General features: G+C 37.9%; 1 long non-coding RNA gene across 1 annotated transcript; it reads left to right on the top strand.

Annotated features, from left to right (window-relative positions):
* Positions 1-4,402: 4,402 nt before the first annotated feature.
* On the top strand, positions 4,403-9,629 carry LOC136885681 (uncharacterized). The gene is made up of 2 exons (XR_010861578.2): positions 4,403-5,036; positions 5,302-9,629. It is a non-coding gene; the product is annotated as an uncharacterized lncRNA (long non-coding RNA).
* Positions 9,630-11,828: the final 2,199 nt, after the last annotated feature.

Here is an 11,828-nt window from a genome sequence, read left to right as displayed (position 1 = left end):
TACTTATGTGCTAGGATCATGATTAAAGGCTAAATCTCACTTTTTATAGCGTGCAGTAAGTTTCTATCCTGGCCTCAGTAATTCAGTAGCAGCTTGTTGTTCCAGCATTGCTGTGCTGGTCTGGGAGTATGCGCCACAAATGTGTCGGGTCAGCAAGAGCTGTGTTACACAGCAATGTGGGCAATTTAAAATTGTGCAGCAATGATCAGTTGTATCTCATTGTATGGTACTTCTCAAAAATCTTTTATCATTGGTCTGGATCCTGTTTTTCTTTCTTCCCCTCATTATCCAAGCTTCTGAAGCATATATCAGTTCAATGATTTTTGAAATATTCCTGACATGCTAAAGTAGGAGGAGGGCTGAGAAAAGAACAGTAGCTGTCAGCTTGCATTTGGGAGATAGTAGGTTCGAATCCCAATGTCATTAGCCCAGAATATGGTTTTTCCGTGGTTTCCCATTTTCACACCAGGCGGATGCTGGGACTTCACCTGAATTAAGACTATGGTTGCTTCCTTCCCACTCCTATCCCATAGTCGCCGTAAGGTCTATCTGTATCGGTGCGATGTAAAGCAAATTCTAAAAGAACAGTATGACTTCAGACCAGGAAGGCCCACAGTAGATCTTATTTTGCCATGAGGCTGCTACAAAATGTCGTTATGAATATGGAAAAGATGTACTAGTGGCCTTCTTAGGTATTGAAAAGGCATAGTCGATGCAAAAGCAAGGTAAGGCCCTGGAAAACAAAGGAGTTGGTGAACAGCACTTATTGGAGGGTAAAGGTGATGTACCAAGAGAGTGAGAGTTGTAAGAGTCAGAAAGTTGTATTGCCACCAAACCTCCATATTATCAATGGGGGGCAGTATATCAACTAATCTAAGTTGTTCTTTAATTTATTGATAAAGGAATTGTATAGTGTTAACGTGCAAATGAAGATGAACCTGAAAATATGACTAATTTTGTAGATATGAAATATATTAACAAGAGAACTAATATTAGTTCATAAGACTACAAGATGCTCCTACTTTAGGCACTATCAATCCCAGTTCTGTCTGGTACACAATGCCATTGTCATTTATGAGATGAGAGACTTGGATGATCAAGAAATTTAGTTGCAGAAGGTGATTTAAGAGTCATATAAATTTCAATATTGAATTTTCTAATATTGATTTGGATCCATGTGGGTGCCAGATATGTGAGGTAGTCCAATACATTTACAAAATAGGTGTATCATTCCTGAAAGCAACAACAGGCCTAAAAAGTGTTGTCCTCTGTTGCATTACTGATGGGACAACAGATTCATTTTACTGATTTGATACAGTTCAGCCCTTTCTCCTCCAGATATCTCCTTATTTGATCTGTCCAACTCATCTGAGATCTCCTAACACCTCTTTTTCCTGTTATTGTTTTGTTGATGTACTCTTTGCTTTCCTTCCCTCCTTGTAATGTGCCCATGCTATCTTAGGCATGACCTCTGAGCTGCATCTAATGTTCACACCACCATCAGCTCGATTCACTTCGTTCATCATATCTTTCTTTGTTTTCTGAAGTATGGTACATATGAACTTCTTTTCAGCCTTTTGGTTCTGCTGCTGTCTCATTTGAAGAGTGTAACTTTCAAACAAAGTACGTTTACATTGTCTTGATCCATCGTCATCACAAAGCCATGTTCTGATTGATTGTAAAACAACTGATGGTTCTATCCGTTATTTCCCATTTACTAATTGTGTCCTAGCATATATCCTAGCACCATGTGACCCACTGGTGGGCACACAGATTTCTCAGTATGGGACAGTGTGATCCGCTAGTGGGTCATTGCAACATGTAGCTTAAGTGCCCCATGTCGTCCTGTAATCACGCTTCCCTTGCATTCTGCCTATACCAGTGGACTATGCCGTCCCTGTGTTCAGAATTATTGGACTTGGGTTGGGCCATCAGGAGGGTTTAGGTATGAAAAACTCCTCTTACTATGTCAATATTAAACCCATATTCCTAAGTCTGCATTTATCTCCTTATTACAGAGAAAACGCATTAAAAATTCTTCTACAAGTGCCATCTCCTCTCAGAAGGTCGGCTACCATCATGGAGATTCTTGCTTTAGATCAGGGCCTTACAAACGCCCAAAATCTCAAGAGTGCAAACCGAGGTGCAGAGGTTCTGTGCATCAGCCCGGCTTGGACCAGCATTTTATCTCTAGGTGACTCGACTCAACTCTGCTCAGATGGTGGAGCATTGCAAAACAAGTGAGGAAGGGAGACTCAGGTGTAGGGAAAGAGAGAGAGAGAGAGACCGCTATTGCTTAAAATCTGGGAGTGGTGGTCTGCACTCGGGTCAACGTAGCAAAGGCAACTGTTGCGCCGTCCAATGCACTGGTGCATGCACTCTGAGAGGCCCTGCTTTAGATAATGCAGCGTGAAACAGCTCAACAGCGGAACAGTTGAACGAAGTTTTCGGATTATCAATCCAGAGAACGAGTCTTCTTTTGCCTTGTATCTTCCCTTGAATGACCAGCTGCAGTAGATGATATTTCTCTCCTCGCATCACATGACCGAGGTACTGCATAATTACAGAACATTAGAACTTGGCATTACAGGTCTCAATGCCATTCAGTGATTCTAATACCACATTTGCTTTGTGCAGTAATTACAGTTAGTACAAACATTTGGAAAGCAATTTCAGGAACAGGATTAACGAAAAAATAGTAGGATCTCCTTTTTTCAGTTGTTACGAATTAATCATCATCATCATCTGGAGCAGTTTTCAACCACTGGCTGGGTGTGCTTGGAACATAAGCCTCTCCACCATTTTCTGTCCATCCACCACTTCTCTCACTCTCGTCCAATTCCCTCCTCTTGCCCCGATGTTCTTCTTTACACCTTTCAGCCATCTGTCCCTCAGTCTTCCTCTAGGTCTCCTTCTCTTCAACTCTATTTCTAACATCTTTCTTCATATCCTTTCTTCTTCCATTCTCTTAACACGTCAATGCCACTGCAGCCTTGATTTTTCTATCTTTTCCTGCAGGGGTACCTCATTTACCGTCTCCCGAACTCTCTCATTTCTTACTCTGTCCATTCTTTTTACCTACTCGTCACCTTTGAAACTTCATTTCTTCATTTACACTGCTTGTATTCTACTTTTATCCATCTCCTTCACAACCCACATTTCTGATCCATGTCAAAATTAGCTTAAAATTTTAAATTACACAAGTTCATAAGCTTGTGTGTGTATATATATATATATATATATATTTTTTTTTTTTTTTTTTGTTAAATTAGTGTCACCCTATACCGCATTCAGATCTAATAAGCTCTCTTTCGTGATCCACCTAGGGCATTGTAGTGTCCAGAAACTGTGGAGATGGTTGTCAAAGCTCTCTTAGTATAGTCAGGTAGTGAGAAAGTGATAGACTTAGTGTGTTGTGGTTTTACTAATCTGATACGACAGAATTCTATATTCAGTTGTACCTCAGGTACACATTGTTTATTTGTACTGTTTTCAAACTGTTATTTTCAGCTAACAGGTCCTCTTCAATTATCTTTGGGCTTTTTTAAATTTTTTTTATTAACACTTATAGAAACAACTGAGAATATATCGTCAGTGCTCCACTCTTGCAAAAAATGGTTGAATTATGAGCTATACCCCCTGTGGCTTCATTGGCTCTGATGTTCCATCATTGGAATACATTTTAAACAATTTTTAAAATGATTTTTATTCAGTTTTGAATTTACTGTGAAAAATGGAAATTTCCTCACCATTTCGGAAAGAAAACGGTTTAAATATCAGTATTAAAACCTATACATTACAGATTTATGAAAGAACTGGAAAATACGCTTTGGTCTTTCTTTACCACATCAGCTGGTAAATAACTGATGTTTTTAAATACCTGTTTAATAAATATGCTTGGCCCTAAAGTGGTTAAATATGTCTTGTCTCTTTCTATTGCTAGCATTTTTTTTCTCTGACTAGAAATATCAGAGCCAAATACCAGGGCCCTATTTCATAAAACTTGACACGTGCAACAATTTTGAAAATTTTGCAAGATCTGACAAATTTGTCAGTATGTCAGGACAATTTTCTGTTTCATAAATATTACACGTTTCTCTTACATGACATGTAAAATATTGTAACTTGTAGGACTTAGTTTATAAATGCAACAATTTTATGTCGGATCCTGAAGTTTATTGTATTTTGCTCTAGATGGCTCTGAAGAGCAATATCGATCATTCAGTGTGATGCATAAACAATCGACTGTTATTACGAAGTGGTGTAATCCAAGATTGAATTCTAATCCACATTTTGTTCCTACTCACTCAGACAGAAGGGAAAGTAATATTAAACAGCCAATGCAGAGGAAACAGAATTTGCTCTTAGGTGTGAGTGAATAACTTTGTGACTACAATATAATGTATTCAGCTGTCGCATTGCTAATACAAAATTTATTTTTAACTAGAAAGGCACTGAAATTTAAGATTAGGTTAATCTGCTGTCTGAAAGCCTGGTATGGTCTCATTTCATTGGAAATATTGGGAGTCATGGAATTTGAAATTAAAGATTTAGAGAAACTGTAAGGAATGAGAAAGACTTGTAGGTTTACTGAATATTAGAAAACCCTCTCAGAACAAAATTTCAGCACTTATATTCCTTTTGCTTGATTAGGCAGGGGACTTTGGTGTCTTGCCAATCTATTGCCCTAATTTTAAATGAGATATTTCCATAAATAACTCGTACTCTCTTCTAACACCAGTGGTATTAGGTTGCAAGGCCTAGGGGTTTTTTCTATGTAAGGAGCTTAGAATTTTGTTGATAAACTTTAAAATTGTCATAGAAATTTTGCTTAATGTTCGAAAATTTAATTTCTTACCTTCTACATACTGTACGTCTTTTTTTATCCATTCCCTTTGAAAATTTGTAACTGAGGTCTCTATATAGAATACTGTATTATCATATTATAGCAAATTAAAGATACTGTGGATATTTTTGTTAGAAGTAATTTCTATAGGTTATTTGAAATGCCCCACCAGAGCCATAAAATATCTAAGGTTATGGTCTAATTATGTTTAGCACTAATTTGACCTGACTTTGGATTGTAAATAAGATAGTGTACATTTCTAACTAACATTATGTGAAAAAAAATATACTAAACCAAATGATACCTTTATTCACATTCCCTTTGAAAATTTGAAACCAAGGTCTGTATATAAATATTATTGTATTATAGCTAATTGAAGATACTGTGGATGTTTTTGTTAAAAGTAATTTATATACATCATTTGAAATGCCCCACCACAGCCAGAAAATTCTAAGGTTATGGTCTGATTATTTTTAGTACTGATTTGACCTGACTTTGGATTGTAAATAAGATAGTGTATATTTCTAACATACTAACATTATATAAACAAAAATGTACTAAATCAAATGATACCTTTATTTAGGATCTAGCTGTATGTATTACAATAGATTTTAAGCATTTACGAAGCAAGAACATTGTAGCCACACATATTGGTTTCCAGTGATGCACACTGTTGTTAAAAAACAAAATACCAGGAAATAGTGAGGTTTTTCACTTTTGTTGTAAGCACTGAAGAATTCTGCTTGGTTAATAGACTATAATCTTCCATCTTAACTTTTACTATAATAGTAAGTTTTCACTACTGTCATACAGACATACTACAGAAAAATTAGAAGTGTATCCTGACTGCTTTTTGGTGTCTTGTATTTTAAGAATAGTTGTGTAGTTGGGGATAAACCATATCTTAGTAGTTAGTATATGTATTTCAGTGTTTAGTAATTAATGTAATTATAGCTAGAGACTCCTATTTTTTTAATACAAGTAATGCAGTACCGGTGCTTTGTCATGGTATTAAAATTGCAAAATTATATAGCTGTTCGCCAGGCTGTAAAGAAGGAAAAATAGTTCATTTCTATATAACAGAGGCTCTTGCTCTGGGCATTTTGTTCCACGGGCGCACAGCAGTGTAACGGGCCAGCAGACAGGTGATGAGCACATGCTATTAAGCCACAGCGACGTGGTTACGTTGCAGGCCGTGAACGTTGGGCGAAGTACTCAGTCGCTCTCGATCACTGCGGTGACACCAGAGTTTGAAGTGGTGGTTGAAAATAATGAAAGAAAGGGGGTAGAAATCTAAGTCGGTTTCAATTTATGTTGTAAGAAATGAGTTATTTCTGTTCGTTGCAATTCATGTATTTTGATGGGATACAATCAAGAGTTAAGTATACAACCTCAAATATTTTTGTACTGTATGTAATGAATTACAGTTTTCACTATTACATTTTAAGAACAATAATAACAATTTTAGTTGTAATTGTCACTCCATATGAATCAGACTCATGATAGAGACAGACTTGTTAGAAATGTAGTTCATTCCAGTGCCTCCAGAGTCAAGGAGAAAGATGTTCACGAGTTAACTATGGAGGATAGCCATGATCTACTCAGTATATAGCTGTGATGAACTATATTTCTTACAGGGTGTCTCGTGAGTGTGGTTTCTGTGGAGTGACAGTTGTCAATACAGTATTTATTCCTCTGAAGACGATCCTGGTCGTAGGTTCGAAACGCATCAGCAAATTATAATCATTACTCGACCTAATATAGCCACCAACTTTTCCGATTCACCGAGTTCATATTTCTGCTTACTATTTTGGTATTAACCAGGCAGCTGATTCATGAGATCTTGAATTCAGCAGATCATCATACAAAAGTCTTAAACTCTTCATTGCACGAGTTCTAGATTTCTGAAAAACTCGGAGTACAAATTTCTTGCCTTCATATGCACTTAAAAACTCTCAAAGTTAAATGAACATTCACCAGGAGAGTGGCCGTGCGGTTAGGAGCGCGCAGCTGTGAGCTTGACTCCGGGAGATAGTGGGTTCGAACTGCACTGTCGGCAGCCCTGAAGATGGTTTCCCATTTTCACACCAGGCAAATGCTGGGGCTGTACTTTAATTAAGGCCATGGCCGCTTCCTTCCCATTCCTAACCCATCGTCGCCATAAGACCTATCTGTGTTAGTGCGACGTAAAGCAAATAGCAAGAGAAAAAAAAGAAAGCACATTCCTTCCCAAGTCCAAATTCCTATTATCAAATTCACACCTATGGATTAATAAGTCCAAATAACAAGGAAATTTCCATGGAAGCAGGTACTGTATAACAAATTAAGGTCTCTAGCTGTAATGAATACAAAAAAGAGATGTTTTTAAATGAAATAGATTTTAGTAAATCAGTGATTACAAGGAGAACCCGTATCCCACAGAACGTTTGTGGTAAATATAGTACTTTCAATACCTAGTTGTGTCATCTCTAGGGTTCGTACATGAATCAGTCTGAAGATACTGCATGCGATATTCCTGAAATGTAACATTGCCGAGCCTGCTGTAGGTAGAACAGAAGTCACCAGTTGGCAAGAGTTCTTCCAATAGGTGTGTTAGTTATAATAAAGCGAAAATTTATATCTGTGCAGAAGTTATCCCCATGACTTAGGGAGAGCTGGCAAAAACAAATCTACTGACAATTAACGCTGGCAACCTGATGGGGTCAAAGAAGGTAAGTAATTACGGAACGTAAGGACTGAAATATAGTAAACAAATGGACACCTTCAAGTATATAGACTCTCCCCTCATCAGTCCCATTTCTCCTACATCCATTTCTTCTTGGCCCCCGGCAAGCTTGTTTCTCCTCAGCTTCATCAGAAGGGCGTCGTAGACTGACTGAGAAGAGATGGATGTAAAAAAAAAATGAATTGACGAGAAGGTCTATACAGGGTGGTCTGAACCGAGCAAATGAGCATTAGAGCCTTTCATCATACTGTTAGGAAATTTGAAAACAAAATTGCATCAGTACCTAGCTCCGTTGTCATTTTATCAGCTGCGGAGTTTAGCCAGTCGGATCGCTCTGCGGGTGAGTTCAGATGGACTTTACAAGATGGTATTGCTAAATCTGCACTGCCTTGAGAGCCATGCCGAGAAATGAGCGTCAAACACAGTGCGTTTCAGCCAATGCCACCGTAGCGTGCTTGCTGTGGGCCGAGCCTATCAGCAGGGAGGTCCTGTTCCAGTCCTCGCTTGAAGAAATTCATTTCTTCTATTGGCGTTCTCAAGTCGGTCATAAGACACGTGCAGATTTACCAACACCGCCTCGCAAAGCCCACCTGAAATCGCCCACGAAGCAATCTGGTTTTCTAACTTTAGCAGCTGATAAAATTACAATGATCCAAGATATCAACTTTTTTTTTTTTTCAAATTACTTATCAGTATTACCAACACTCTAATGCACATATACCCGGTTCACGTTTCTGACCAGTCCTTGCCTTTCTTGTGTTTTCAAGTTTCTCCTGGTTTCCTCTTTATATTGCTTCCTCTTTCCACACTGACCGGTCATTATGTTCATGTTATTGTGTGTTCCTTTTCATACAGCAGTTAAGGCTTTCACAGCCAGGGTTATAAATCACGTTCGTATTTTCCAGGCTTGTAGGCTGTGGTCCAAGAGCAGTTGATGCTCTCACGGCTGGCATTATAAATCATGTCTGTACTTTCCGGGCTTGTTGGCCTTGGTCCAGGAACGTACGATGGTCCCAACATTTCACCGAAGACTGCATTTTCATTGCTCCTGGACCGTGCCTACAAGACCGGAAAATACAGGCGTGATTTGTTCCTTTTCAGTAATAAATAGGCATTTGATCTTGTAACCGTCTGGTAATGAATGGAATTTCTGTTGATAGATTTTCCTGTTTCTTATATTCAGCAATGGAAAGGATTTTAAATTGATTTGGTTTATTCTTTAAATACCCTGAAGTAAAAAGAGAATTTTTTTTAGCCCACTGAAGATAAACTCATTTCCAGAAATCTTCATACAAGTAGTTTAGAAAAATGTGAAGCATGTAAGGTAATTTCTGCCAAATTCTTTATAAATGCTGTGTGGAACATGAATTCTCTCTAAATTTATATACTTTTCACTATTTTCAACCTGATGTACCAGTGTAAGTTAAAAGGGTGGCCACTCAACCCACCCTCACCCTCTTCTCACTTGATTTGAGTTGCATCAATAAGAGAATCATGTATTTGATAGCCCCTTTTGTATTATTACATTGTAGTATTTGACATTTGATTGTGTCAGTGACTTCATAGATTTTTATTTAAGATTTTTTAAATTTATTTGTAATGCTGAGAGTAGATGTCTCTTCACTTGTATCAGTAAAGGGACCTGTGTAGATGTGAAAGTGTCAAATTAAAAGGCATTTGGCCTTTCGTTGTGCCGTGTTGTGTTTGAGATCCTATTACATTTGGTTTGAAGATGTACTATTTCTGTTAGGTTATCTTGGATTTTTTTTCTTTCCCTTATTTCATCCTCACAAGAAATAAGTGAGTTTAAAATTGTCATCCAACCGTTCTGGGTTTCTTGTAATTTGGTAGGATAATTGTATTTATAAATCTGTTAATCATATCCTTGAAATTTACTTATTAATTACCAGTGCCAACTTCTCAGATGAATCATATTTCTTATAGGAATTTTATTTTTAAATAAATACTGTATTTTTGTGATGATATAAAAGAAAATTCCATTGTATAAGTAACATTGATTGTATTGTGATAAGAACTAAATAAATGTCCTAGCTGCAATGTTGGCTTTTATGATTCCTTTTATTCCTTCCTCTCAAGACTTGTGCAACTTTATAACTAATCAATAATTTTAAGAGCAAGTCTTTCTTAAATCAAATTACTTAAACAAGTTGTATATGTAAAATAGAGGGCATATATAAATTACTATTAAAAACCTAATTAGAATATGTCCTGGCCCTACTCACAATCTTGAAAACATTTATCACCTTTCTCCTAAGCACTCTACTGCATATTAATAAATGGAAACCACAAACCTACTACGCTGGCGTAGCAGGGGGAGAGGTGATACTCTCGCGTAGCACGTCCCAGGTAGCGGAAAGGGGGGTCTTAACCGGCTTGCCGGCGGACTTGAGGGAAATAAAATACCTCTTGCAGACCAAACACACAACCCCCTGTGGGTGGGGGACTCTGACGAGGAATACACCCACGGTATCCCCTGCCTGGCATAAGAGGCGACCAAGGGATGTTTGTATTAGAACCATGAAACTATTTGTGATTAGTACCACCACGCGGGGAACACCATGGGTTTACTTGCGCATAGTACCACTATGTTCGGTACCAAATAGGTTTGTGATTAGTAGCAAAAGAATACATAGTGATTGATAGCACTATCCGAGCGATACCATGGTTTTGGCTTGCCTATGGTTAGTACCCACTATATGAGGAACACTAAGGGATGGCGTGAGTCCCTGTGGTTAGTACACTTGTGTGATGAACACAATAGGTTTGCGTTGCCTGTAAATGGCGCTGCAATGTGTGAAACCCCATAGGTCTGTATTACATGTGCGAATTTCATTACCTGTGAGTAGTACCATAATGTGTGGAATACCGTGAGTCTGCGCTAGTTTTGATTAGTACCACAGCATGACAAATAACATGGTTCTACTTTCCTAGCAATAAATCCCATTATAAAGGGCCGATGACTTGGATTTTGGACCCCTTTGGACTAAAAGCATTATCAATTAAGTATTATGCTCTAGACGCAGTCCCTTGGTCAGTAATACTATTATTTCACGTCAGTTTCTGTGAATGCGAGATATTGCTTGTTGGATCCACTGATTGTTTTAAATTTATATCCATCCATTCGTTCTTCGTCCTCACGTTTTGAATTCTGGTCAGTGGAAGATATGGACTTTTAATTTGTCATTCCATTTCATCTCATTTCGTACCATTAGGGGTCGATGACCTAGATGTTAGGCCCCTTTAAACTAAAAGCATCATCATAATAAATGAAAGTGTAGCAAAATATGCATACAAATGAAAAATACATGAATTAATGAGGCACTTCCAGACATGTTAGAAACTTCAAACTCTGTACCAGAGAAGTTGAGATCCCCCAAGAAATCATCAAAACCCACACAAGTGTCATGGAAATGTTTGTTTAGAGATATTAAGCCTGTATGTAAGATGCTAATTAGTTTATAATATCACCTATTCAATACATAAAAATGTTTAAACAATTAGGAATTTATCTTTATTTCCATATAAGACATGTTCCACCTTATCATTGAAGACGACATCAGTCACACTACTACCTCAAGGCATAAATCAGGTAACTGATTTGTAATTAAATTATAAATACGAAGGAATAACATTAACACATTACAGTAGGGATAGTCACTGAGAAAAACAATGTTCAGTAATAACTATTTATATGGGGCAGTGTATGGGAAAGATAAGTGACTGGCACCAATAGGTAAGACCACAGGGTACTTAATAGTGTTCAGCAGTAGTCCGTATGAAATATTGACATTACACTAACAGAAATGTTAGGAAAATGTTACTAAAATTTCCGTGAGAAAAACAATGTTCCTTGAAATGAAATGGTGTATGGCTTTTAGTGCCGGAAGTGTCCGAGGACATGTTCGGTTCGCCAGGTGCAGGTCTTTTGATTTGACACCCATAGGTGACCTGCGCGTCGTGATGAGGATGAAATGATGATGAAGACAACACATACACCCAGCCCTCGTGCCGGCGAAATTAACCAATGATGGTTAATATTCCCGACCCTGCCGGGAATCGAACCCGGGACCTCTGTGACCAAAGGCCAGCACGCTAGCCATGGAGCCGGACACAATGTTCCTTAATAATGTGGAGTTAAAAAGGATTACATTAACTTATTTACATGGGGGCAGTCTAAGGTAAAAGATACAAGTAGTAGTCAGTACCAATGCGTAAAACCACAGGGCATTTCAACAG

This window comes from Anabrus simplex, chromosome 14, assembly GCF_040414725.1.
Source record: "Anabrus simplex isolate iqAnaSimp1 chromosome 14, ASM4041472v1, whole genome shotgun sequence".
In the NCBI taxonomy this organism is placed as follows: Eukaryota; Metazoa; Arthropoda; class Insecta; order Orthoptera; family Tettigoniidae; genus Anabrus; species Anabrus simplex.
This window is presented reverse-complemented; position numbering and strand designations above follow the sequence as displayed.